A 26,655-nucleotide genomic window follows, 5' to 3' on the forward strand; every position below is an offset into this window, starting at 1 on the left:
AATGTTCAAAATGAACAAACACAGTCCTGCTGCATTTTGGTCCTCCTTCACCGACGATACCCGTGACAGATAAGTTCATTAGAGTTACCAGCCTCAGAAATTGCAGCCCAAATAAACGCTTCACAGAGTTCAAGTAACAGACACATCTCAACATCAAACTTTATTTGCCACATGCGCCGAACACAACAAGTGCAGACTTTACCGTGAAATGCTGACTGACGAGCCCTTAACCAACAGTGCAGTTCAAGAAGAAGAAAATATTTAGCAAGTAGACTAAAATAAAAAGTTATAATAAAAAGTAACACAATAAGAATAACAATAACGAGGCTAAATACAGGGGGTACCGGTACCAAGTCTAATGGCTTGGGTGTAGGAGCAGTTGAGGAGCCTTTTGATCCTGGATGGCAGGAAGCTTGGCCCCAGTGATGTACTGGGCCGTTCGCACTACCCTCTATAGTGCCTTACGGTCGGAGGCAGAGCAGTTGTCATACCAGGTGGTGATGCAACCGGTCAGGATGCTCTCGATGGTGCAGCTGTAGAACCTTTTGAGGATCTGAGGACCCATGCCAAATCTTTTCAGTCTCCTGAGGGGGAATAGGTTTTGTCGTGCCCTCTTCACGACTGTCTTGGTTTGCTTGGACCATGATAGTTTGTTGGTGATGTGGACACCAAGGAACTTGAAACTCTCAACCCGCTCCACTACAGCCCAGTTGATGTTAATGGGGGCCTGTTCGGCCCACCTTTTCCTGTAGTCCACAATCAGCTCCTTTGTCTTGCTCACATTGAGGGAGAGGCTGTTGTCCTGGCACCACACTGCCAGGTCTCTGACCTCCTCCCTATAGGCTGTCTCATTGTTGTCGGTGATCAGGCCTACCACTGTTGTGTCGTCGGCAAACTTAATGATGGTGTTGGAGTCGTGCCTGGCCGTGCAGTCGTGGGTGAACAGGGAGTACAGGAGGGGACTGAGCACGCACCCCTGAGGGGCCCTAGTGTTGAGGATCAGCGTGGCAGACGTGTTGTTACCTATCCTTTCCACCTGGAGGCGGCCCGTCAGGAAGTCCAGGATCCAGTTGCAGAGGGAGGTGTTTAGTCCCAGGATCCTTAGCTTATTGATGAGCTTCGTGGGCACTATGGTGTTGAACGCTGAGCTGTAGTCAATGAACAGCATTCTCACATAGGTGTTCCTTTTGTCCAGGTGAGAAAGGGCAGTGTGGAGTGGCAATAGAGACCGTTTACACATTCTCCAAAAATATGGATATTGTCCAGTTCTCAAATTCTGTGATGTAGTAGAAGTTCCTTTGTTCTACTGTGTAAATTCTCTCCATACTGCATGGCCAGCGGGAGAGAGTCCCATGCCAGGAATTTACTACCTGAGATAACAGAACCTGGGTGTAGGAAAGAGTGAGAGAGGCTGGAAGACAGGATATACACCCAGAAAAGGACCAGGTCATGACAACAGTATAGCCTCATCACCATCATCCTCATCACCATCATCATCATCATCATCACCATCATCACCATCACCACCATCACCATCATCCTCACCACCATCATCCTCATCACCATCACCACCATCACCATCACCATCATCATCACCATCATCAACATTATCATCATCACCATCACCACCATCACCACCACCACCATCCTCATCACCATCATCCTCATCACCATAATCAACATCATCATCCTCACCACCATCATCCTCATCACCATCATCCTCATCACCATCACCACCATCACCATCATCATCACCATCATCAACATTATCATCATCACCATCACCATTATTATCCCCATCATCCTCACCACCACCACCATCATCATCACCATCCTCATTATGCCGCTGCACAACGATGACATCATCAGAACAAAGACACTGAAGAAGAACCAAGCCTTCATTTCAATGTTTCCACAACTGTGACCCCTTTAAAAATCGGACCAGTAACAAACATGGGAACCGAGATAGATGTCTCACAGTGGAAGTTTAGTCTTTTGAAGGCCATGTAGTGTTTATCTACACAGATGGTTCTGTTCCAATCTCTTCACATACTAATTTTTTTTTTTTTTAAATACAGTAGCTAGAATGTTAGTGGCTTTGAAGATTCCCCTGGTGGTATGGTTAGCCTACATTACAGTATATACAGTCTTCTCCAACAAATAGCTGGGCTGCTAGACGCAGCTGGGCTGCTAGAAGGGAGGGCCTTGTACTGCAGTAGAATAAACAGTCAAGGTGCTGTTACAGCTGTTCTCAGGAATGACTGGAATCTGTGGGATAACGGGGAGTGTTGGTGCAGATATAACCAGACAGTACTAGATAGAACTATGGTTCAGAGCTTTGATGAAACGGAGCTTGTAATCTATCCTGGAGTCAGATCAGTAAAATCACTCAAATTATACCTTTTTCCCCAGCAACAGACTATGATCGATAATGTCAAAAGCCCCACTGAAGTCTAACACGGAACCCAAACCGTTTGCGTGCGTGCACTATCATGCGCCATCGTGCATAAATGTATTTTGTCCCCCCACACTAAACGCGATCACAACACGCAGGTTGAAATATCAAAACAAACTATGAACCAATTATATTCATTTGGGGACAGGTCGAAAAGCATTAAACACTTATGGCAATTTAGCTAGCTAATTTGTCCTATTTAGCTAGCTTGCTGTTGCTTGCTAATTTCTACTGGGATATAAACATTGAGTTGTTATTTTACCTGAAATGCACAAGGTCCTCTACTCCGACAATTAATCCACACATAAAACGGTCAACCAAATAGTTTCTAGTCATCTCTCCTCCTTCCAGGCTTTTTCGTCTTTTGACTTTATATTGCGATTGGCAACTTTCATAAATTAGGTTTCATGACCTCGTTCGTCTTTCAGTCACCCACGTGGGTATAACCAATGAGGAGATGGGACGTGGGTACCTGCTTCTATAAACCAATGAGGAGATGGGAGAGGCAGGACTTGCAGCATGATCTGCGTCAGAAATAGAACTGACTTCTATTTTAGCCCTTGGCAACGCAGATGCTCTTTGGCGCGTGCGAACAGTGTGGGTGCAATTATTGAATAACATGTATGTCTAAATTAATTTTGCAACGCGAGCGCACGCGACGCGAGCGGTGTAGTCAGCCTGTAATAAATCAGCCCCCCACAATCTTTTTTAAATCATTTTCTCTCAGCCAATCATCAGTCATTTGTGTAAGTGCTGTGCTTGTTGAATGTCCTTCTCTATAAGCGTGCTGAAAGTCTGTTGTCAATTTGTTTACTGTGAAATAGCATTGTTTCTGGTCAAACTATTTTTTCCAGAAGTTTACTAAGGGTTGGTAACAGGCTGATTGGTTGGCTATTTGAGCCAGTAAAGGGGGCTTTGCTATTCTTAGGTAGCAGAATGACTTTAGCTTCCCTCCAGGCCTGAGGGCACTGCTCTCTAGTAGGCTTAAATTGAAGATGTGGCAAATAGGAGTGGCAATATCATCCGCTATTATCCTCAGTAATTTTCCATCCGACTTGTCATTTGAAGGGGTGTCCACATACTTTTGAATATCTAGTGTACAATAGGTATGGTCTCATTATGCCATGACTAGTGGAGGCGTTAAGCCAGGATAGGTAGGTCAAACACACTGTAGGTCAGTAACCACTAAACTGGGTCTAAACTGGGTCTAAACTGGTTCTGAACTGGGTCTGAACTGGGTCTGAACTGGGTCTAAACTGGGTCTGAACTGGGTCTGAACTGGGTCTAAACTGGGTCTGAACTGGGTCTGAACTGGGTCTGAACTGGGTCTGAACTGGGTTTGAACTGGGTCTGAACTGGGTCTAAACTGGGTTTGAACTGGGTCTGAACTGGGTCTGAACTGGGTCTGAACTGGGTTTGAACTGGGTCTGAACTGGGTTTGAACTGGCTCTGAACTGGGTCTGAACTGGGTTTGAACTGGGTTTGAACTGGGTCTGAACTGGGTCTAAACTGGGTCTGAACTGGGTCTAAACTGGTTCTGAACTGAATGGAAAACACTGCTAATATACATCTAATCCAACTTGAAATCAACAAAAACTAAAATTAAATTCCAAAATCAGTTTTCCACATTGATTCAACATCATCCCATTGAATTTTTTGGGGTTGAAATGAAACAATGTTGATTCAACCATTTTTTTCCCCCCCAGTGGGTCTAAATCAGCAGCCACTGAACTGCATCTGAGCTGGATGGAAAAACACTTCCTGGTCTCTTAAGGTCGGCGTCGTGTTACAGGAGACGGAAGGCAGCACTAACCACTAGCCCAGGTCTCAGGTTCTCATAAACTGTGAGTATCAATGGCCCTGGTAAACATTTTCCATCTCCTCTCCTTCCCCCGTTTTCAGAGACAATAATAGATGTCTTACTGTGTACTAGTCACACGATATATATCTAAAAAGGTAGATACAAAAATACGTACCGTAGATGGATGGAGGAAATATCAAACTGAAAACAATATAGGCGTCGTTCTCAGACTAACTCAACTCTGTGAGTTCAACTTCCTTCACCTACACTTGTTATATTTATTACAAGATCACAGGAAACATTATGCACCGTGAGAAAACCACTGTTCACCTTCTGACATCAATGTAATACATCAAGTAGTTGGCCAGTAGAGAGCGTGCACACAATATTTGAGTCCCACTTTAAAATGGCATGCAGGTTATAAAGGCTTCATAAAGCCTTCATAAACGTGTTACAAATCATCTATAACTGTATGGCATGCTCTATAAAGGGTTCATAAATGTGGCATAACTGTGTGATATAACCACCAATGTCAAATGTGACATAAACAACTATGTAAAAAGAATAAATAAAAAGACATAAACCTGTGCTTTATAAAGGGTGGCATAAGCACGGCTTAATAAAGGCTTTATAAATCAAATTAAATTGAGTCTTCACAAATCATTCATAACCCTGTGATGCATCTTGGTAGAGCATTTCAACACCATGATAAGGTGTTCAAATCCAAAGGACCACCCATACATAAAAATGTATTCGCACACGACTGTAAGTCGCTTTGGCTCAAAGTGTCTGCTAAATTGGTTCCTGTAAATTGTATATATTATATAAATATTTATAGGATGGTCCAGCTTCTTCCCCTCTTTGCATAGTCAACATTGGACCTGACTTCAACTTCACCCACAAAATGCTGTGCTGCAGGACTCTAAAGTGGTCATAGACAACATAAAACGTTGGTAGGGCATTTTCAAATTTGGTTTGAATTTTTTGTCTACTTCAGTTTTTTGCTCCAAAATTCCATTATTATAATTAAATGTTTTCATATTTCAGAGCTATGATGAAACTGTCTCTCATGAGGACCGCCACAGGAAATGATGACCCAGAGTTACCTCTGCTGCAGAGGATAATGTCACGTCCTGGCCAGTATAAGGGTTATTTGTTATTGTAGTTTGGTCGGGACGTGGCAGAGGGTATTTGTTTTATGTGGTTCGGGGTGGTGTTTTGGGAAAAGGGTGTTTGATTTAGTATTTCCGGGTTTTTGGGTTATGATCTTTGTTTACGTATTTCTATGTTTATCTAGTTAGTTGTATGTCTATGTTTGGTTAATTGGGGTGGACTTCCAATTGAAGGCAGCTGTGTGGTGTTGCCTTTGATTGGAAGTCCTATATTAGTTGGGTGTGTTTGTTTGTTTAATTGTGGGAGATTGTTCTGTGTTTAGCCAAGTGCCTTGCCAGACTGTCAGTGGATCGGTCGTTCTCTTGTTTGTTGTTTTTGAGTTCATTTTGATTTAATAAATGTTCAAAATGAACAAACACAGTCCTGCTGCATTTTGGTCCTCCTTCACCGACGATACCCGTGACAGAATCTCCCACCAACTAAGGACCAAGCAGCAGAAGAAAGGGGACTTCGAGTTGGACTGGCGGGAGAGATGGACCTGGGAGGAAGTTCTAGACGGGGCTGGACCTTGGCACCAGGCTGGGGATTATCGCCGCCCGCAGTGGGAAATTGAGGCAGCCAAGGCAGAGAGGCGGAGGTACGAGGCCTTGGACGCGCTGAGGGAGAAGCACGAGAGGCACCCCCAATAATTTTTTTTGGGGGGGCACACGGGTAGTTTGGCTAGGCCTAGGAAGAGCCGGAAGCCAGCTACCCGTGGTTATATGGAGGAGCGTATGAGGTGGAGAGCGCCATGTTTCGCTGAGGAGCGCACTATCTCACCCATACGCACGCACAGTCCGGTGCGCGTTATTCCAGCCCCTCGCAGGTGCCGTGCTAGAGCGGGCATCCAGCCTGGTAGGATGATGCCTGCGCAGCGCATCTGGTCGCCGGTACGCCTCCGAGGACCAGGCTACCCAACTCCCGCTCACGCACGGCTACCATCAGGCCCCTGCACAGCCCAGTCTGCCCTGTACAAGCACCCCGCTCGTACAGGGCTACTAGTTCCATCCAGCCAAGACGGGTTGTGCAGGAGGTAGGATCAAGACCGACTGTGCGCCTCCATAGCCCTGGGTTTCCAGCTCCTGTCTCTCGTGCGGACCCGGAAGTGCGTCAACCCAGTCCGACTCGTCCTGTTCCCGCTCCCGCACTAGCCTGGAGGTGCGTGTTCACAATCTGGTACATTTTGACTTAATAAATGTTCAAAATGAACAAACACAGTCCTGCTGCATTTTGGTCCTCCTTCACCGACGATACCCGTGACAGATAAGTTCATTAGAGTTACCAGCCTCAGAAATTGCAGCCCAAATAAACGCTTCACAGAGTTCAAGTAACAGACACATCTCAACATCAAACTTTATTTGCCACATGCGCCGAACACAACAAGTGCAGACTTTACCGTGAAATGCTGACTGACGAGCCCTTAACCAACAGTGCAGTTCAAGAAGAAGAAAATATTTAGCAAGTAGACTAAAATAAAAAGTTATAATAAAAAGTAACACAATAAGAATAACAATAACGAGGCTAAATACAGGGGGTACCGGTACCAAGTCTAATGGCTTGGGTGTAGGAGCAGTTGAGGAGCCTTTTGATCCTGGATGGCAGGAAGCTTGGCCCCAGTGATGTACTGGGCCGTTCGCACTACCCTCTATAGTGCCTTACGGTCGGAGGCAGAGCAGTTGTCATACCAGGTGGTGATGCAACCGGTCAGGATGCTCTCGATGGTGCAGCTGTAGAACCTTTTGAGGATCTGAGGACCCATGCCAAATCTTTTCAGTCTCCTGAGGGGGAATAGGTTTTGTCGTGCCCTCTTCACGACTGTCTTGGTTTGCTTGGACCATGATAGTTTGTTGGTGATGTGGACACCAAGGAACTTGAAACTCTCAACCCGCTCCACTACAGCCCAGTTGATGTTAATGGGGGCCTGTTCGGCCCACCTTTTCCTGTAGTCCACAATCAGCTCCTTTGTCTTGCTCACATTGAGGGAGAGGCTGTTGTCCTGGCACCACACTGCCAGGTCTCTGACCTCCTCCCTATAGGCTGTCTCATTGTTGTCGGTGATCAGGCCTACCACTGTTGTGTCGTCGGCAAACTTAATGATGGTGTTGGAGTCGTGCCTGGCCGTGCAGTCGTGGGTGAACAGGGAGTACAGGAGGGGACTGAGCACGCACCCCTGAGGGGCCCTAGTGTTGAGGATCAGCGTGGCAGACGTGTTGTTACCTATCCTTTCCACCTGGAGGCGGCCCGTCAGGAAGTCCAGGATCCAGTTGCAGAGGGAGGTGTTTAGTCCCAGGATCCTTAGCTTATTGATGAGCTTCGTGGGCACTATGGTGTTGAACGCTGAGCTGTAGTCAATGAACAGCATTCTCACATAGGTGTTCCTTTTGTCCAGGTGAGAAAGGGCAGTGTGGAGTGGCAATAGAGACCGTTTACACATTCTCCAAAAATATGGATATTGTCCAGTTCTCAAATTCTGTGATGTAGTAGAAGTTCCTTTGTTCTACTGTGTAAATTCTCTCCATACTGCATGGCCAGCGGGAGAGAGTCCCATGCCAGGAATTTACTACCTGAGATAACAGAACCTGGGTGTAGGAAAGAGTGAGAGAGGCTGGAAGACAGGATATACACCCAGAAAAGGACCAGGTCATGACAACAGTATAGCCTCATCACCATCATCCTCATCACCATCATCATCATCATCATCACCATCATCACCATCACCACCATCACCATCATCCTCACCACCATCATCCTCATCACCATCACCACCATCACCATCACCATCATCATCACCATCATCAACATTATCATCATCACCATCACCACCATCACCACCACCACCATCCTCATCACCATCATCCTCATCACCATAATCAACATCATCATCCTCACCACCATCATCCTCATCACCATCATCCTCATCACCATCACCATCATCATCACCATCATCAACATTATCATCATCACCATCACCATTATTATCCCCATCATCCTCACCACCACCATCATCATCACCATCCTCATTATGCCGCTGCACAACGATGACATCATCAGAACAAAGACACTGAAGAAGAACCAAGCCTTCATTTCAATGTTTCCACAACTGTGACCCCTTTAAAAATCGGACCAGTAACAAACATGGGAACCGAGATAGATGTCTCACAGTGGAAGTTTAGTCTTTTGAAGGCCATGTAGTGTTTATCTACACAGATGGTTCTGTTCCAATCTCTTCACATACTAATTCTTTTTTTTTTAAATACAGTAGCTAGAATGTTAGTGGCTTTGAAGATTCCCCTGGTGGTATGGTTAGCCTACATTACAGTATATACAGTCTTCTCCAACAAATAGCTGGGCTGCTAAGACGCAGCTGGGCTGCTAGAAGGGAGGGCCTTGTACTGCAGTAGAATAAACAGTCAAGGTGCTGTTACAGCTGTTCTCAGGAATGACTGGAATCTGTGGGATAACGGGGAGTGTTGGTGCAGATATATTTATATTGCGATTGGCAACTTTCATAAATTAGGTTTCATGACCTCGTTCGTCTTTCAGTCACCCACGTGGGTATAACCAATGAGGAGATGGGACGTGGGTACCTGCTTCTATAAACCAATGAGGAGATGGGAGAGGCAGGACTTGCAGCATGATCTGCGTCAGAAATAGAACTGACTTCTATTTTAGCCCTTGGCAACGCAGATGCTCTTCGGCGCGTGCGAACAGTGTGGGTGCAATTATTGAATAACATGTATGTCTAAATTAATTTTGCAACGCGAGCGCACGCGACGCGGGCGGTGTAGTCAGCCTGTAATAAATCAGCCCCCACAATCTTTTTTTAAATCATTTTCTCTCAGCCAATCATCAGTCATTTGTGTAAGTGCTGTGCTTGTTGAATGTCCTTCTCTATAAGCGTGCTGAAAGTCTGTTGTCAATTTGTTTACTGTGAAATAGCATTGTTTCTGGTCAAACTATTTTTTCTGAGGGCACTGCTCTCTAGTAGGCTGAAATTGAAGATGTGGCAAATAGGAGTGGCAATATCATCCGCTATTATCCTCAGTAATTTTCCATCCGACTTGTCATTTGAAGGGGTGTCCACATACTTTTGAATATCTAGTGTACAATAGGTATGGTCTCATTATGCCATGACTAGTGGAGGCGTTAAGCCAGGATAGGTAGGTCAAACACACTGTAGGTCAGTAACCACTAAACTGGGTCTGAACTGGGTCTGAACTGGGTCTGAACTGGGTCTAAACTGGGTCTAAACTGGGTCTGAACTGGGTCTGAACTGGGTCTGAACTGGGTCTAAACTGGGTTTGAACTGGGTCTGAACTGGGTCTGAACTGGGTCTGAACTGGGTTTGAACTGGGTCTGAACTGGGTTTGAACTGGGTCTGAACTGGGTCTGAACTGGGTCTGAACTGGGTTTGAACTGGGTCTGAACTGGGTCTAAACTGGGTCTGAACTGGGTCTAAACTGTTTCTGAACTGGGTCTAAACTGGGTCTGAACTGGGTCTAAACTGGGTTTGAACTGGGTCTGAACTGGGTTTGAACTGGTTCTGAACTGGTTCTGAACTGGGTCTAAACTGGGTTTGAACTGGGTCTGAACTGGGTTTGAACTGGTTCTGAACTGGGTCTGAACTGGGTTTGAACTGGTTCTGAACTGGTTCTGAACTGGGTCTGAACTGGTTCTGAACTGGGTTTGAACTGGTTCTGAACTGGTTCTGAACTGGGTCTGAACTGGTTCTGAACTGGGTTTGAACTGGATCTGAACTGGGTCTGAACTGGTTCTGAACTGAATGGAAAACACTGCTAATATACATCTAATTCAACTTGAAATCCTCGCAGGTGCCGTGCTAGAGCGGGCATCCAGCCTGGTAGGAGGATGCCTGCGCAGCGCATCTGGTCGCCGGTACGCCTCCGAGGACCAGGCTACCCAACTCCCGCTCTACGCACGGCTACCATCAGGCCCCTGCACAGCCCAGTCTGCCCTGTACAAGCACCCCGCTCGTACAGGGCTACTAGTTCCATCCAGCCAAGACGGGTTGTGCAGGAGGTAAGATCAAGACCGACTGTGCGCCTCCATAGCCCTGGGTTTCCAGCTCCTGTCTCTCGTGCGGACCCGGAAGTGCGTCAACCCAGTCCGACTCGTCCTGTTCCCGCTCCCGCACTAGCCTGGAGGTGCGTGTTCACAATCTGGTACATTTTGACTTAATAAATGTTCAAAATGAACAAACACAGTCCTGCTGCATTTTGGTCCTCCTTCACCGACGATACCCGTGACAGATAAGTTCATTAGAGTTACCAGCCTCAGAAATTGCAGCCCAAATAAACGCTTCACAGAGTTCAAGTAACAGACACATCTCAACATCAAACTTTATTTGCCACATGCGCCGAACACAACAAGTGCAGACTTTACCGTGAAATGCTGACTGACGAGCCCTTAACCAACAGTGCAGTTCAAGAAGAAGAAAATATTTAGCAAGTAGACTAAAATAAAAAGTTATAATAAAAAGTAACACAATAAGAATAACAATAACGAGGCTAAATACAGGGGGTACCGGTACCAAGTCTAATGGCTTGGGTGTAGGAGCAGTTGAGGAGCCTTTTGATCCTGGATGGCAGGAAGCTTGGCCCCAGTGATGTACTGGGCCGTTCGCACTACCCTCTATAGTGCCTTACGGTCGGAGGCAGAGCAGTTGTCATACCAGGTGGTGATGCAACCGGTCAGGATGCTCTCGATGGTGCAGCTGTAGAACCTTTTGAGGATCTGAGGACCCATGCCAAATCTTTTCAGTCTCCTGAGGGGGAATAGGTTTTGTCGTGTCCTCTTCACGACTGTCTTGGTTTGCTTGGACCATGATAGTTTGTTGGTGATGTGGACACCAAGGAACTTGAAACTCTCAACCCGCTCCACTACAGCCCAGTTGATGTTAATGGGGGCCTGTTCGGCCCACCTTTTCCTGTAGTCCACAATCAGCTCCTTTGTCTTGCTCACATTGAGGGAGAGGCTGTTGTCCTGGCACCACACTGCCAGGTCTCTGACCTCCTCCCTATAGGCTGTCTCATTGTTGTCGGTGATCAGGCCTACCACTGTTGTGTCGTCGGCAAACTTAATGATGGTGTTGGAGTCGTGCCTGGCCGTGCAGTCGTGGGTGAACAGGGAGTACAGGAGGGGACTGAGCACGCACCCCTGAGGGGCCCTAGTGTTGAGGATCAGCGTGGCAGACGTGTTGTTACCTATCCTTTCCACCTGGAGGCGGCCCATCAGGAAGTCCAGGATCCAGTTGCAGAGGGAGGTGTTTAGTCCCAGGATCCTTAGCTTATTGATGAGCTTCGTGGGCACTATGGTGTTGAACGCTGAGCTGTAGTCAATGAACAGCATTCTCACATAGGTGTTCCTTTTGTCCAGGTGAGAAAGGGCAGTGTGGAGTGGCAATAGAGACCGTTTACACATTCTCCAAAAATATGGATATTGTCCAGTTCTCAAATTCTGTGATGTAGTAGAAGTTCCTTTGTTCTACTGTGTAAATTCTCTCCATACTGCATGGCCAGCGGGAGAGAGTCCCATGCCAGGAATTTAATACCTGAGATAACAGAACCTGGGTGTAGGAAAGAGTGAGAGAGGCTGGAAGACAGGATATACACCCAGAAAAGGACCAGGTCATGACAACAGTATAGCCTCATCACCATCATCCTCATCACCATCATCATCATCATCATCACCATCACCACCATCACCATCATCCTCACCACCATCATCCTCATCACCATCACCACCATCACCATCACCATCATCATCACCATCATCAACATTATCATCATCACCATCACCACCATCACCACCACCACCATCCTCATCACCATCATCCTCATCACCATAATCAACATCATCATCCTCACCACCATCATCCTCATCACCATCATCCTCATCACCATCACCACCATCACCATCATCATCACCATCACCATCATCAACATTATCATCATCACCATCACCATTATTATCCCCATCATCCTCACCACCACCATCATCATCACCATCCTCATTATGCCGCTGCACAACGATGACATCATCAGAACAAAGACACTGAAGAAGAACCAAGCCTTCATTTCAATGTTTCCACAACTGTGACCCCTTTAAAAATCGGACCAGTAACAAACATGGGAACCGAGATAGATGTCTCACAGTGGAAGTTTAGTCTTTTGAAGGCCATGTAGTGTTTATCTACACAGATGGTTCTGTTCCAATCTCTTCACATACTAATTATTTTTTTTTTTAAATACAGTAGCTAGAATGTTAGTGGCTTTGAAGATTCCCCTGGTGGTATGGTTAGCCTACATTACAGTATATACAGTCTTCTCCAACAAATAGCTGGGCTGCTCTCTAGTAGGCTGAAATTGAAGATGTGGCAAATAGGAGTGGCAATATCATCCGCTATTATCCTCAGTAATTTTCCATCCGACTTGTCATTTGAAGGGGTGTCCACATACTTTTGAATATCTAGTGTACAATAGGAATGGTCTCATTATGCCATGACTAGTGGAGGCGTTAAGCCAGGATAGGTAGGTCAAACACACTGTAGGTCAGTAACCACTAAACTGGGTCTAAACTGGGTCTGAACTGGGTCTGAACTGGGTCTGAACTGGGTCTAAACTGGGTCTGAACTGGGTCTGAACTGGGTCTAAACTGGGTCTGAACTGGGTCTGAACTGGGTCTAAACTGGGTCTGAACTGGGTCTGAACTGGGTCTGAACTGGGTTTGAACTGGGTCTGAACTGGGTCTGAACTGGGTTTGAACTGGGTCTGAACTGGGTCTGAACTGGGTTTGAACTGGGTTTGAACTGGGTCTGAACTGGGTCTAAACTGGGTCTGAACTGGGTCTAAACTGTTTCTGAACTGGGTATAAACTGGGTCTGAACTGGGTCTAAACTGGGTTTGAACTGGGTCTGAACTGGGTTTGAACTGGTTCTGAACTGGGTCTGAACTGGTTCTGAACTGGGTTTGAACTGGGTCTGAACTGGGTTTGAACTGGTTCTGAACTGGTTCTGAACTGGGTCTGAACTGGTTCTGAACTGGGTTTGAACTGGTTCTGAACTGGATCTGAACTGGGTCTGAACTGGTTCTGAACTGAATGGAAAACACTGCTAATATACATCTAATCCAACGTGAAATCAACAAAAACTAAAATTAAATTCCAAAATCAGTTTTCCACATTGATTCAACATCATCCCATTGAATTTTTTTGGGTTGAAATGAAACAATGTTGTTTTTTTTCTCCCCCCAGTGGGTCTAAATCAGCAGCCACTGAACTGCATCTGAGCTGGATGGAAAAACACTTCCTGGTCTCTTAAGGTCGGCGTCGTGTTACAGGAGACGGAAGGCAGCACTAACCACTAGCCCAGGTCTCAGGTTCTCATAAACTGTGAGTATCAATGGCCCTGGTAAACATTTTCCATCTCCTCTCCTTCCCCCGTTTTCAGAGACAATAATAGATGTCTTAGCCTTCCCTGTAGCTCAGTTGGTAGAGCATGGTGTTAGCAACGCCAGGGTTGTGGGTTCGATTCCCACGGGGGGCCAGCACAGGAAAAAAAAAAAAAAAAAAATGTATGAAATGTATGCATTCACTACTGTAAGTCGCTCTGGATAAGAGCGTCTGCTAAATGACTAAAATGTAATGTAAATGTCTTACTGTGTACTAGTCACACGATATATATCTAAAAAGGTAGATACAAAAATACGTACTGTAGATGGATGGAGGAAATATCAAACTGAAAACAATATAGGCGTCGTTCTCAGACTAACTCAACTCTGTGAGTTCAACTTCCTTCACCTACACTTGTTATATTTATTACAAGATCACAGGAAACATTATGCACCGTGAGAAAACCACTGTTCACCTTCTGACATCAATGTAATACATCAAGTAGTTGGCCAGTAGAGAGCGTGCACACAATATTTGAGTCCCACTTTAAAATGGCATGCAGGTTATAAAGGCTTCATAAAGCCTTCATAAACGTGTTACAAATCATCTATAACTGTATGGCATGCTCTATAAAGGGTTAATAAATGTGGCAGAACTGTGTGATATAACCACCAATGTCAAATGTGACATAAACAACTATGTAAAAAAGAATAAATAAAAAAGACATAAACCTGTGCTTTATAAAGGGTGGCATAAGCACGGCTTAATAAAGGCTTTATAAATCAAATTAAATTGAGTCTTCACAAATCATTCATAACCCTGTGATGCATCTTGGTAGAGCATTTCAACACCATGATAAGGTGTTCAAATCCAAAGGACCACCCATACATAAAAAATGTATTCGCACACGACTGTAAGTCGCTTTGGCTCAAAGTGTCTGCTAAATTGGTTCCTGTAAATTGTATATATTATATAAATATTTATAGGATGGTCCAGCTTCTTCCCCTCTTTGGACCTGACTTCAACTTCACCCACAAAATGCTGTGCTGCAGGACTCTAAAGTGGTCATAGACAACAAAAAACGTTGGTTGGGCATTTTCAAATTTGGTTTGAATTTTTTGTCTACTTCAGTTTTTTTGCTCCAAAATTCCATTATTATAATTAAATGTTTTCATATTTCAGAGCTATGATGAAACTGTCTCTCATGAGGACCGCCACAGGAAATGATGACCCAGAGTTACCTCTGCTGCAGAGGATAATGTCACGTCCTGGCCAGTATAAGGGGTTAATTGGTATTGTAGTTTGGTCAGGACGTGGCAGAGGGTATTTGTTTTATGTGGTTCGGGGTGGTGTTTTGGGAAAAGGGTGTTTGATTTAGTATTTCCGGGTTTTTGGGTTATGATCTTTGTACCTGAGATAACAGAACCTGGGCGTAGGAAAGAGTGAGAGAGGCTGGAAGCCAGGATCTACACCCAGAAAAGGACCTGGTCATGACAACAGTATAGCCTCATAACATGGTTAAAAACAATAATTTTTTTATATCATCCATAGCTCTGTCTATTAATCTCAGAGTGTGGTTACATTTCTCGGCTTTTTTACCAAAACAGAGGCGAGGTGACGGTTTTGGTTATTGTTTCATCTGTGGATTTGTCCTTTAAAACAGATGGATATTATCAAAGTGTCAGCAACAAAAAGGTAAACAATAGACTAGCAAATGCAGCATATGGCATTTGTTCTTCCCATGTAAATAGTACTTCTCAGTAGTGCTCAAAGCCATTCCACGAGCACAGCATTTATTTTTCAACTCTAATCAACGAGCCCCAATCAGTCCTCCATGACAACACTATCATAAACAACAGAGTAGGGCTGGCTAATAAGTCCTTAGTTTTGGGGGTCATGCTCAGGTAAAAACAATTTGGCTAATTTATACTTCTATATTTCCAAGTTGAAGATTCTTGAAGATGTAATTTAATCGTATTATTATATGTAGTAGAAAGCAACGGGTTAGAAGCCTACATAACCAACCCATAAAGTACAATTTAGCATCCATATATGACCAGCTGTGTAAACTTTAACATTGATTTATCCTGCAATAGATGTCGTTCAATTGGTAACATGCGTTGCTGTCTTCTTCTAACGCCTCAAGGGGAAAGTAATCTAAAAGTAACTGAATGTAATCAGATTATGTTACTGGGTTTGGGGTAATCCAGAAGGTACATTACTGATTAACATTTTGGGCAGGTAACTAGTAACTAACGGATTACATTCAGAAAGTAACTTACCCAACCCTGGCTGTTAGTGAGAATTCCCTTAGTGTTAATACATTTGTGTTTACATCATTAAGCCGTTATGAATGACCAAAGGTGTCTGACTTTAAATGATGTAGAGCATCATGTGATAGTCTTTATAGATGTTTTATGAATGACCGAAGGAGTCTCTCTTCAAACTAAGTGTTACAGGACACGACAATGAATAGGGTATTAACGTCCTGCTGATTTATGAAGGTTCTGATGATCCACAGGTTACTGAAGAGAGGTATTTACATGGGTTGATGGACCTGCAAAGCTTGCGTGTGTGTGTGTGTGTGTATGTGTGTGTGTGTGTGTGTGTGTGTGTGTGTGTGTGTGTGTGTGTGTGTGTGTGTGTGTGTGTGTGTGTGTGTGTGTGTGTGTGTGTGTGTGTGTGTGTGTGTGTGTGTGTGTGTGTGTGTGTGGAGTAGTTCAACATGAGATTGCCGCTCCAGGTGTTCCTGTTCTGTTCCCATGGAGACCAGCGCAACACGTCACCCTTTATAAAGCACACGTTTACATCACATAACGACATAGTGACGCATTTGACATTAGTGATTATGTCACACAGTTATATGCCTTCATTTATGAACCCTTTATTAAAAAAGCATGACATACGGTTTATAGACGCTTTGTAACAAAATGTATGTAGTGCTTATGAAGCCATCATGAAGCCTTTATAAACTGAACGTGATTTAAAGCGGGACCAGTATTTGGTTGCTGTTTGCTCATCTCATACAGCAGCTTCCCTGTTGCTGACTAACGACAGAAAAAACACGGTTTGCCAAATCTCACGATGAGTCAGATTGTTTCCAAAATCTGACATAAATTGAGGAACCAGGTGTGCAAAGACTGGATACCAAGGCTACTGTTTACCTACCTCATAAAGCACAGCCCTGACGACGACATGACAGGGCAAGGCTTTGCCTTCAGGTTTTCAATTTCTTCTGTCAATAATTGAAGAACTTTATTCGCCTATTTGTAACAGAGAAGAGTATTTGAGTCTGGAACGGTATGGTTTTCTCCAAGCGTATCTACAAGCTGACCTTCTAAGACAAAGTTTCTCTTAGCACGGGGTAGAGACTAGACCGCTTGGCAGGGTAGAGGAGTTTTGAACCTCTCTGATGAGGAAATAGCTGCCAACTCTTTGTCTCGTCACAGTCCCACAAGTCCAGAACAGACGATGGGAGGAGAGCAGTACTAAATAGAGCCGTGACTACATGGACCTTTATTCCACATCAAGTAACTGATGCAGCAGTAGAATCAGATTTAAAAAACAGATAAAAATACACCTTATGGAACAGCGGGGACTGGGAAGAGACACAAACATAGACACACACACACACACACACACACACACACACACACACACACACACGCACACACACACACACACACACACACACACACACACACACACACACACACACACACGATAACAAGCGCACTATACACACACACACACATGGATCTTGAACTGTCAATATGTGGTAGTAGAATAGGATTATCCCACCATCTACCAGACTGTCTCTATCCCACCATCTACCAGACTGTCCCTATCCCACCATCTAACAGACTGTCTCTATCCCACCATCTACCAGACTGTCTCTATCCCACCATCTAACAGACTGTCTCTATCCCACCATCTAACAGACTGTCTCTATCCCACCATCTAACAGACTGTCCCTATCCCACCATCTAACAGACTGTCTCTATCCCACCATCTAACAGACTGTCTCTATCCCACCATCTAACAGACTGTCTCTATCCCACCATCTAACAGACTGTCTCTATCCCACCATCTAACAGACTGTCTCTATCCCACCATCTAACAGACTGTCTCTATCCCACCATCTAACAGACTGTCCCTATCCCACCATCTAACAGACTGTCTCTATCCCACCATCTAACAGACTGTCTCTGTCCCACCATCTAACAGACTGTCTCTATCCCACCATCTAACAGACTGTCTCTATCCCACCATCTAACAGACTGTCTCTATCCCACCATCTAACAGACTGTCTCTATCCCACCATCTTACCTTATAGACTGTCTCTATCCCACCATCTAACAGACTGTCTCTATCCCACCATCTAACAGACTGTCCCTATCCCACCATCTAACAGACTGTCTCTGTCCCACCATCTAACAGACTGTCTCTATCCCACCATCTAACAGACTGTCTCTATCCCACCATCTAACAGACTGTCTCTATCCCACCATCTAACAGACTGTCTCTATCCCACCATCTAACAGACTGTCTCTATCCCACCATCTAACAGACTGTCCCTATCCCACCATCTAACAGACTGTCTCTATCCCACCATCTAACAGACTGTCTCTATCCCACCATCTAACAGACTGTCTCTATCCCACCATCTAACAGACTGTCTCTATCCCACCATCTAACAGACTGTCTCTATCCCACCATCTAACAGACTGTCTCTATCCCACCATCTAACAGACTGTCTCTATCCCACCATCTAACAGACTGTCTCTATCCCACCATCTAACAGACTGTCCCTATCCCACCATCTAACAGACTGTCTCTATCCCACCATCTAACAGACTGTCTCTATCCCACCATCTAACAGACTGTCTCTATCCCACCATCTAACAGACTGTCTCTATCCCACCATCTAACAGACTGTCTCTATCCCACCATCTAACAGACTGTCTCTATCCCACCATCTAACAGACTGTCTCTATCCCACCATCTTACCTTACAGACTGTCTCTATCCCACCATCTAACAGACTGTCTCTATCCCACCATCTAACAGACTGTCTCTATCACACCATCTTACCTTATAGACTGTCTCTATCCCACCATCTAACAGACTGTCTCTATCCCACCATCTAACAGACTGTCTCTATCCCACCATCTACCAGACTGTCTCTATCCCACCATCTAACAGACTGTCTCTATCCCACCATCTTACAGACTGTCTCTATCCCACCATCTACCAGACTGTCTCTATCCCACCATCTACCAGACTGTCTCTATCCCACCATCTAACAGACTGTCTCTATCCCACCATCTAACAGACTGTCTCTATCCCACCATCTAACAGACTGTCTCTATCCCACCATCTAACAGACTGTCTCTATCCCACCATCTAACAGACTGTCTCTATCCCACCATCTAACAGACTGTCTCTATCCCACCATCTAACAGACTGTCTCTATCCCACCATCTTACCTTACAGACTGTCTCTATCCCACCATCTTACCTTACAGACTGTCTCTATCCCACCATCTAACAGACTGTCTCTATCCCCACCATCTAACAGACTGTCTCTATCCCACCATCTAACAGACTGTCTCTATCCCACCATCTAACAGACTGTCTCTATCCCACCATCTAACAGACTGTCTCTATCCCACCATCTAACAGACTGTCTCTATCCCACCATCTAACAGACTGTCTCTATCCCACCATCTAACAGACTGTCTCTATCCCACCATCTAACAGACTGTCTCTATCCCACCATCTAACAGACTGTCTCTATCCCACCATCTTACCGTACAGACTGTCTCTATCCCAACATCTTACCGTACAGACTGTCTCTATCCCACCATCTACCAGACTGTCTCTATCCCACCATCTAACAGACTGTCTCTATCCCACCATCTAACAGACTGTCTCTATCCCACCATCTAACAGACTGTCTCTATCCCACCATCTAACAGACTGTCTCTATCCCACCATCTAACAGACTGTCTCTATCCCACCATCTTACCTTATAGACTGTCTCTATCCCACCATCTAACAGACTGTCTCTATCCCACCATCTAACAGACTGTCCCTATCCCACCATCTAACAGACTGTCTCTGTCCCACCATCTAACAGACTGTCTCTGTCCCACCATCTAACAGACTGTCTCTATCCCACCATCTAACAGACTGTCCCTATCCCACCATCTAACAGACTGTCTCTATCCCACCATCTAACAGACTGTCTCTATCCCACCATCTAACAGACTGTCTCTATCCCACCATCTAACAGACTGTCTCTATCCCACCATCTAACAGACTGTCTCTATCCCACCATCTAACAGACTGTCTCTATCCCACCATCTAACAGACTGTCTCTATCCCACCATCTAACAGACTGTCTCTATCCCACCATCTTACCTTATAGACTGTCTCTATCCCACCATCTAACAGACTGTCTCTATCCCACCATCTAACAGACTGTCCCTATCCCACCATCTAACAGACTGTCGCTGTCCCACCATCTAACAGACTGTCTCTATCCCACCATCTAACAGACTGTCTCTATCCCACCATCTAACAGACTGTCTCTATCCCACCATCTAACAGACTGTCCCTATCCCACCATCTAACAGACTGTCTCTATCCCACCATCTAACAGACTGTCTCTATCCCACCATCTAACAGACTGTCTCTGTCCCACCATCTAACAGACTGTCTCTGTCCCACCATCTAACAGACTGTCTCTATCCCACCATCTAACAGACTGTCTCTATCCCACCATCTAACAGACTGTCTCTATCCCACCATCTAACAGACTGTCTCTATCCCACCATCTAACAGACTGTCTCTATCCCACCATCTAACAGACTGTCTCTATCCCACCATCTTACCTTACAGACTGTCTCTATCCCACCATCTAACAGACTGTCTCTATCCCACCATCTAACAGACTGTCTCTATCCCCACCATCTAACAGACTGTCTCTATCCCACCATCTAACAGACTGTCTCTATCCCACCATCTAACAGACTGTCTCTATCCCACCATCTAACAGACTGTCTCTATCCCACCATCTAACAGACTGTCCCTATCCCACCATCTAACAGACTGTCTCTATCCCACCATCTAACAGACTGTCCCTATCCCACCATCTAACAGACTGTCTCTATCCCACCATCTAACAGACTGTCCCTATCCCACCATCTAACAGACTGTCTCTATCCCACCATCTAACAGACTGTCCCTATCCCACCATCTAACAGACTGTCTCTATCCCACCATCTAACAGACTGTCCCTATCCCACCATCTAACAGACTGTCTCTATCCCACCATCTAACAGACTGTCTTTATCCCACCATCTAACAGACTGTCTCTATCCCACCATCTAACAGACTGTCTCTATCCCACCATCTAACAGACTGTCTCTATCCCACCATCTAACAGACTGTCTCTATCCCACCATCTAACAGACTGTCTCTATCCCACCATCTAACAGACTGTCCCTATCCCACCATCTAACAGACTGTCTCTATCCCACCATCTAACAGACTGTCTCTATCCCACCATCTAACAGACTGTCTCTGTCCCACCATCTAACAGACTGTCTCTATCCCACCATCTTACCGTACAGACTGTCTCTATCCCACCATCTACCAGACTGTCTCTATCCCACCATCTACCAGACTGTCTCTATCCCACCATCTACCAGACTGTCTCTATCCCACCATCTAACAGACTGTCTCTATCCCACCATCTAACAGACTGTCTCTATCCCACCATCTAACAGACTGTCTCTGTCCCACCATCTAACAGACTGTCCCTATCCCACCATCTACTAGACTGTCCCTATCCCACTCGCTAACAGACTGTCTCTATCCCACCATCTAACAGACTGTCCCTATCCCACCATCTAACAGACTGTCCCTATCCCACCATCTAACAGACTGTCTCTATCCCACCATCTAACAGACTGTCTCTATCCCACCATCTAACAGACTGTCTCTATCCCACCATCTAACAGACTGTCTCTATCCCACCATCTTACCTTATAGACTGTCTCTATCCCACCATCTAACAGACTGTCTCTATCCCACCATCTAACAGACTGTCCCTATCCCACCATCTAACAGACTGTCGCTGTCCCACCATCTAACAGACTGTCTCTATCCCACCATCTAACAGACTGTCTCTATCCCACCATCTAACAGACTGTCTCTATCCCACCATCTAACAGACTGTCCCTATCCCACCATCTAACAGACTGTCTCTATCCCACCATCTAACAGACTGTCTCTATCCCACCATCTAACAGACTGTCTCTGTCCCACCATCTAACAGACTGTCTCTGTCCCACCATCTAACAGACTGTCTCTATCCCACCATCTAACAGACTGTCTCTATCCCACCATCTAACAGACTGTCTCTATCCCACCATCTAACAGACTGTCTCTATCCCACCATCTAACAGACTGTCTCTATCCCACCATCTAACAGACTGTCTCTATCCCACCATCTTACCTTACAGACTGTCTCTATCCCACCATCTAACAGACTGTCTCTATCCCACCATCTAACAGACTGTCTCTATCCCCACCATCTAACAGACTGTCTCTATCCCACCATCTAACAGACTGTCTCTATCCCACCATCTAACAGACTGTCTCTATCCCACCATCTAACAGACTGTCTCTATCCCACCATCTAACAGACTGTCCCTATCCCACCATCTAACAGACTGTCTCTATCCCACCATCTAACAGACTGTCCCTATCCCACCATCTAACAGACTGTCTCTATCCCACCATCTAACAGACTGTCCCTATCCCACCATCTAACAGACTGTCTCTATCCCACCATCTAACAGACTGTCCCTATCCCACCATCTAACAGACTGTCTCTATCCCACCATCTAACAGACTGTCCCTATCCCACCATCTAACAGACTGTCTCTATCCCACCATCTAACAGACTGTCTTTATCCCACCATCTAACAGACTGTCTCTATCCCACCATCTAACAGACTGTCTCTATCCCACCATCTAACAGACTGTCTCTATCCCACCATCTAACAGACTGTCTCTATCCCACCATCTAACAGACTGTCTCTATCCCACCATCTAACAGACTGTCCCTATCCCACCATCTAACAGACTGTCTCTATCCCACCATCTAACAGACTGTCTCTATCCCACCATCTAACAGACTGTCTCTGTCCCACCATCTAACAGACTGTCTCTATCCCACCATCTTACCGTACAGACTGTCTCTATCCCACCATCTACCAGACTGTCTCTATCCCACCATCTACCAGACTGTCTCTATCCCACCATCTACCAGACTGTCTCTATCCCACCATCTAACAGACTGTCTCTATCCCACCATCTAACAGACTGTCTCTATCCCACCATCTAACAGACTGTCTCTGTCCCACCATCTAACAGACTGTCCCTATCCCACCATCTACTAGACTGTCCCTATCCCACTCGCTAACAGACTGTCTCTATCCCACCATCTAACAGACTGTCCCTATCCCACCATCTAACAGACTGTCCCTATCCCACCATCTAACAGACTGTCTCTATCCCACCATCTAACAGACTGTCTCTATCCCACCATCTAACAGACTGTCTCTATCCCACCATCTAACAGACTGTCTCTATCCCACCATCTAACAGACTGTCTCTATCCCACCATCTAACAGACTGTCTCTATCCCACCATCTAACAGACTGTCTCTATCCCACCATCTAACAGACTGTCTCTATCCCACCATCTAACAGACTGTCTCTATCCCACCATCTAACAGACTGTCTCTATCCCACCACCTAACAGACTGTCCCTATCCCACCATCTACTAGACTGTCCCTATCCCACTCGCTAACAGACTGTCTCTATCCAACCATCTAACAGACTGTCCCTATCCCACCATCTAACAGACTGTCTCTATCCCACAGACTGTCTCTATCCCACCATCTAACAGACTGTCCCTATCCCACCATCTACTAGACTGTCCCTATCCCACTCGCTAACAGACTGTCTCTATCCCACCATCTAACAGACTGTCTCTATCCCACCATCTAACAGACTGTCTCTATCCCACCATCTAACAGACTGTCTCTATCCCACCATCTAACAGACTGTCTTTATCCCACCATCTAACAGACTGTCTCTATCCCACCATCTAACAGACTGTCTCTATCCCACCATCTAACAGACTGTCTCTATCCCACCATCTAACAGACTGTCTCTATCCCACCATCTAACAGACTGTCTCTATCCCACCATCTTACCTTATAGACTGTCTCTATCCCACCATCTAACAGACTGTCTCTATCCCACCATCTAACAGACTGTCCCTATCCCACCATCTAACAGACTGTCTCTATCCCACCATCTAACAGACTGTCTCTATCCCACCATCTAACAGACTGTCTCTATCCCACCATCTAACAGACTGTCTCTATCCCACCATCTAACAGACTGTCTCTATCCCACCATCTAACAGACTGTCTCTATCCCACCATCTTACCTTACAGACTGTCTCTATCCCACCATCTAACAGACTGTCTCTATCCCACCATCTAACAGACTGTCTCTATCCCACCATCTAACAGACTGTCTCTATCCCACCATCTAACAGACTGTCTCTATCCCACCATCTACCAGACTGTCTCTATCCCACCATCTAACAGACTGTCTCTATCCCACCATCTACCAGACTGTCTCTATCCCACCATCTAACAGACTGTCTCTATCCCACCATCTAACAGACTGTCTCTATCCCACCATCTAACAGACTGTCTCTATCCCACCATCTAACAGACTGTCTCTATCCCACCATCTAACAGACTGTCTCTATCCCACCATCTAACAGACTGTCTCTATCCCACCATCTTACCTTACAGACGGTCTCTATCCCACCATCTAACAGACTGTCTCTATCCCACCATCTAACAGACTGTCTCTATCCCACCATCTTACCTTACAGACTGTCTCTATCCCACCATCTAACAGACTGTCTCTATCCCACCATCTAACAGACTGTCTCTATCCCACCATCTTACCTTACAGACTGTCTCTATCCCACCATCTAACAGACTGTCTCTATCCCACCATCTAACAGACTGTCTCTATCCCACCATCTACCAGACTGTCTCTATCCCACCATCTAACAGACTGTCTCTATCCCACCATCTAACAGACTGTCTCTATCCCACCATCTAACAGACTGTCTCTATCCCACCATCTAACAGACTGTCTCTATCCCACCATCTAACAGACTGTCTCTATCCCACCATCTAACAGACTGTCTCTATCCCACCATCTAACAGACTGTCTCTATCCCACCATCTAACAGACTGTCTCTATCCCACCATCTAACAGACTGTCCCTATCCCACCATCTACTAGACTGTCCCTATCCCACTCGCTAACAGACTGTCTCTATCCAACCATCTAACAGACTGTCCCTATCCCACCATCTAACAGACTGTCTCTATCCCACAGACTGTCTCTATCCCACCATCTAACAGACTGTCCCTATCCCACCATCTACTAGACTGTCCCTATCCCACTCGCTAACAGACTGTCTCTATCCCACCATCTAACAGACTGTCTCTATCCCACCATTTAACAGACTGTCTCTATCCCACCATCTAACAGACTGTCTCTATCCCACCATCTAACAGACTGTCTTTATCCCACCATCTAACAGACTGTCTCTATCCCACCATCTAACAGACTGTCTCTATCCCACCATCTAACAGACTGTCTCTATCCCACCATCTAACAGACTGTCTCTATCCCACCATCTTACCTTATAGACTGTCTCTATCCCACCATCTAACAGACTGTCTCTATCCCACCATCTAACAGACTGTCCCTATCCCACCATCTAACAGACTGTCTCTATCCCACCATCTAACAGACTGTCTCTATCCCACCATCTAACAGACTGTCTCTATCCCACCATCTAACAGACTGTCTCTATCCCACCATCTAACAGACTGTCTCTATCCCACCATCTAACAGACTGTCTCTATCCCACCATCTTACCTTACAGACTGTCTCTATCCCACCATCTAACAGACTGTCTCTATCCCACCATCTAACAGACTGTCTCTATCCCACCATCTAACAGACTGTCTCTATCCCACCATCTAACAGACTGTCTCTATCCCACCATCTACCAGACTGTCTCTATCCCACCATCTAACAGACTGTCTCTATCCCACCATCTACCAGACTGTCTCTATCCCACCATCTAACAGACTGTCTCTATCCCACCATCTAACAGACTGTCTCTATCCCACCATCTAACAGACTGTCTCTATCCCACCACCTAACAGACTGTCCCTATCCCACCATCTACTAGACTGTCCCTATCCCACTCGCTAACAGACTGTCTCTATCCAACCATCTAACAGACTGTCCCTATCCCACCATCTAACAGACTGTCTCTATCCCACAGACTGTCTCTATCCCACCATCTAACAGACTGTCCCTATCCCACCATCTACTAGACTGTCCCTATCCCACTCGCTAACAGACTGTCTCTATCCCACCATCTAACAGACTGTCTCTATCCCACCATCTAACAGACTGTCTCTATCCCACCATCTAACAGACTGTCTCTATCCCACCATCTAACAGACTGTCTTTATCCCACCATCTAACAGACTGTCTCTATCCCACCATCTAACAGACTGTCTCTATCCCACCATCTAACAGACTGTCTCTATCCCACCATCTAACAGACTGTCTCTATCCCACCATCTAACAGACTGTCTCTATCCCACCATCTTACCTTATAGACTGTCTCTATCCCACCATC

General features: G+C 45.5%; 1 protein-coding gene and 1 non-coding gene across 2 annotated transcripts in view; one reads left to right on the forward strand and one right to left on the reverse strand.

The window, feature by feature from the left end:
• LOC106590787 (semaphorin-7A-like) overlaps window positions 1-26,655 on the reverse strand; it is a gene marked incomplete at its 5' end in the record, with an annotated part of 53,243 nt that overhangs the window by 12,575 nt on the left and 14,013 nt on the right. The gene's annotated exons all lie outside the window — the stretch shown is intronic.
• trnaa-agc (transfer RNA alanine (anticodon AGC)) lies at window positions 13,896-13,971 on the forward strand. The gene has a single exon. It is a non-coding gene; the product is annotated as a tRNA-Ala (tRNA).

This window comes from Salmo salar, unplaced genomic scaffold (genome assembly GCF_905237065.1).
Source record: "Salmo salar unplaced genomic scaffold, Ssal_v3.1, whole genome shotgun sequence".
In the NCBI taxonomy this organism is placed as follows: domain Eukaryota; kingdom Metazoa; phylum Chordata; class Actinopteri; order Salmoniformes; family Salmonidae; genus Salmo; species Salmo salar.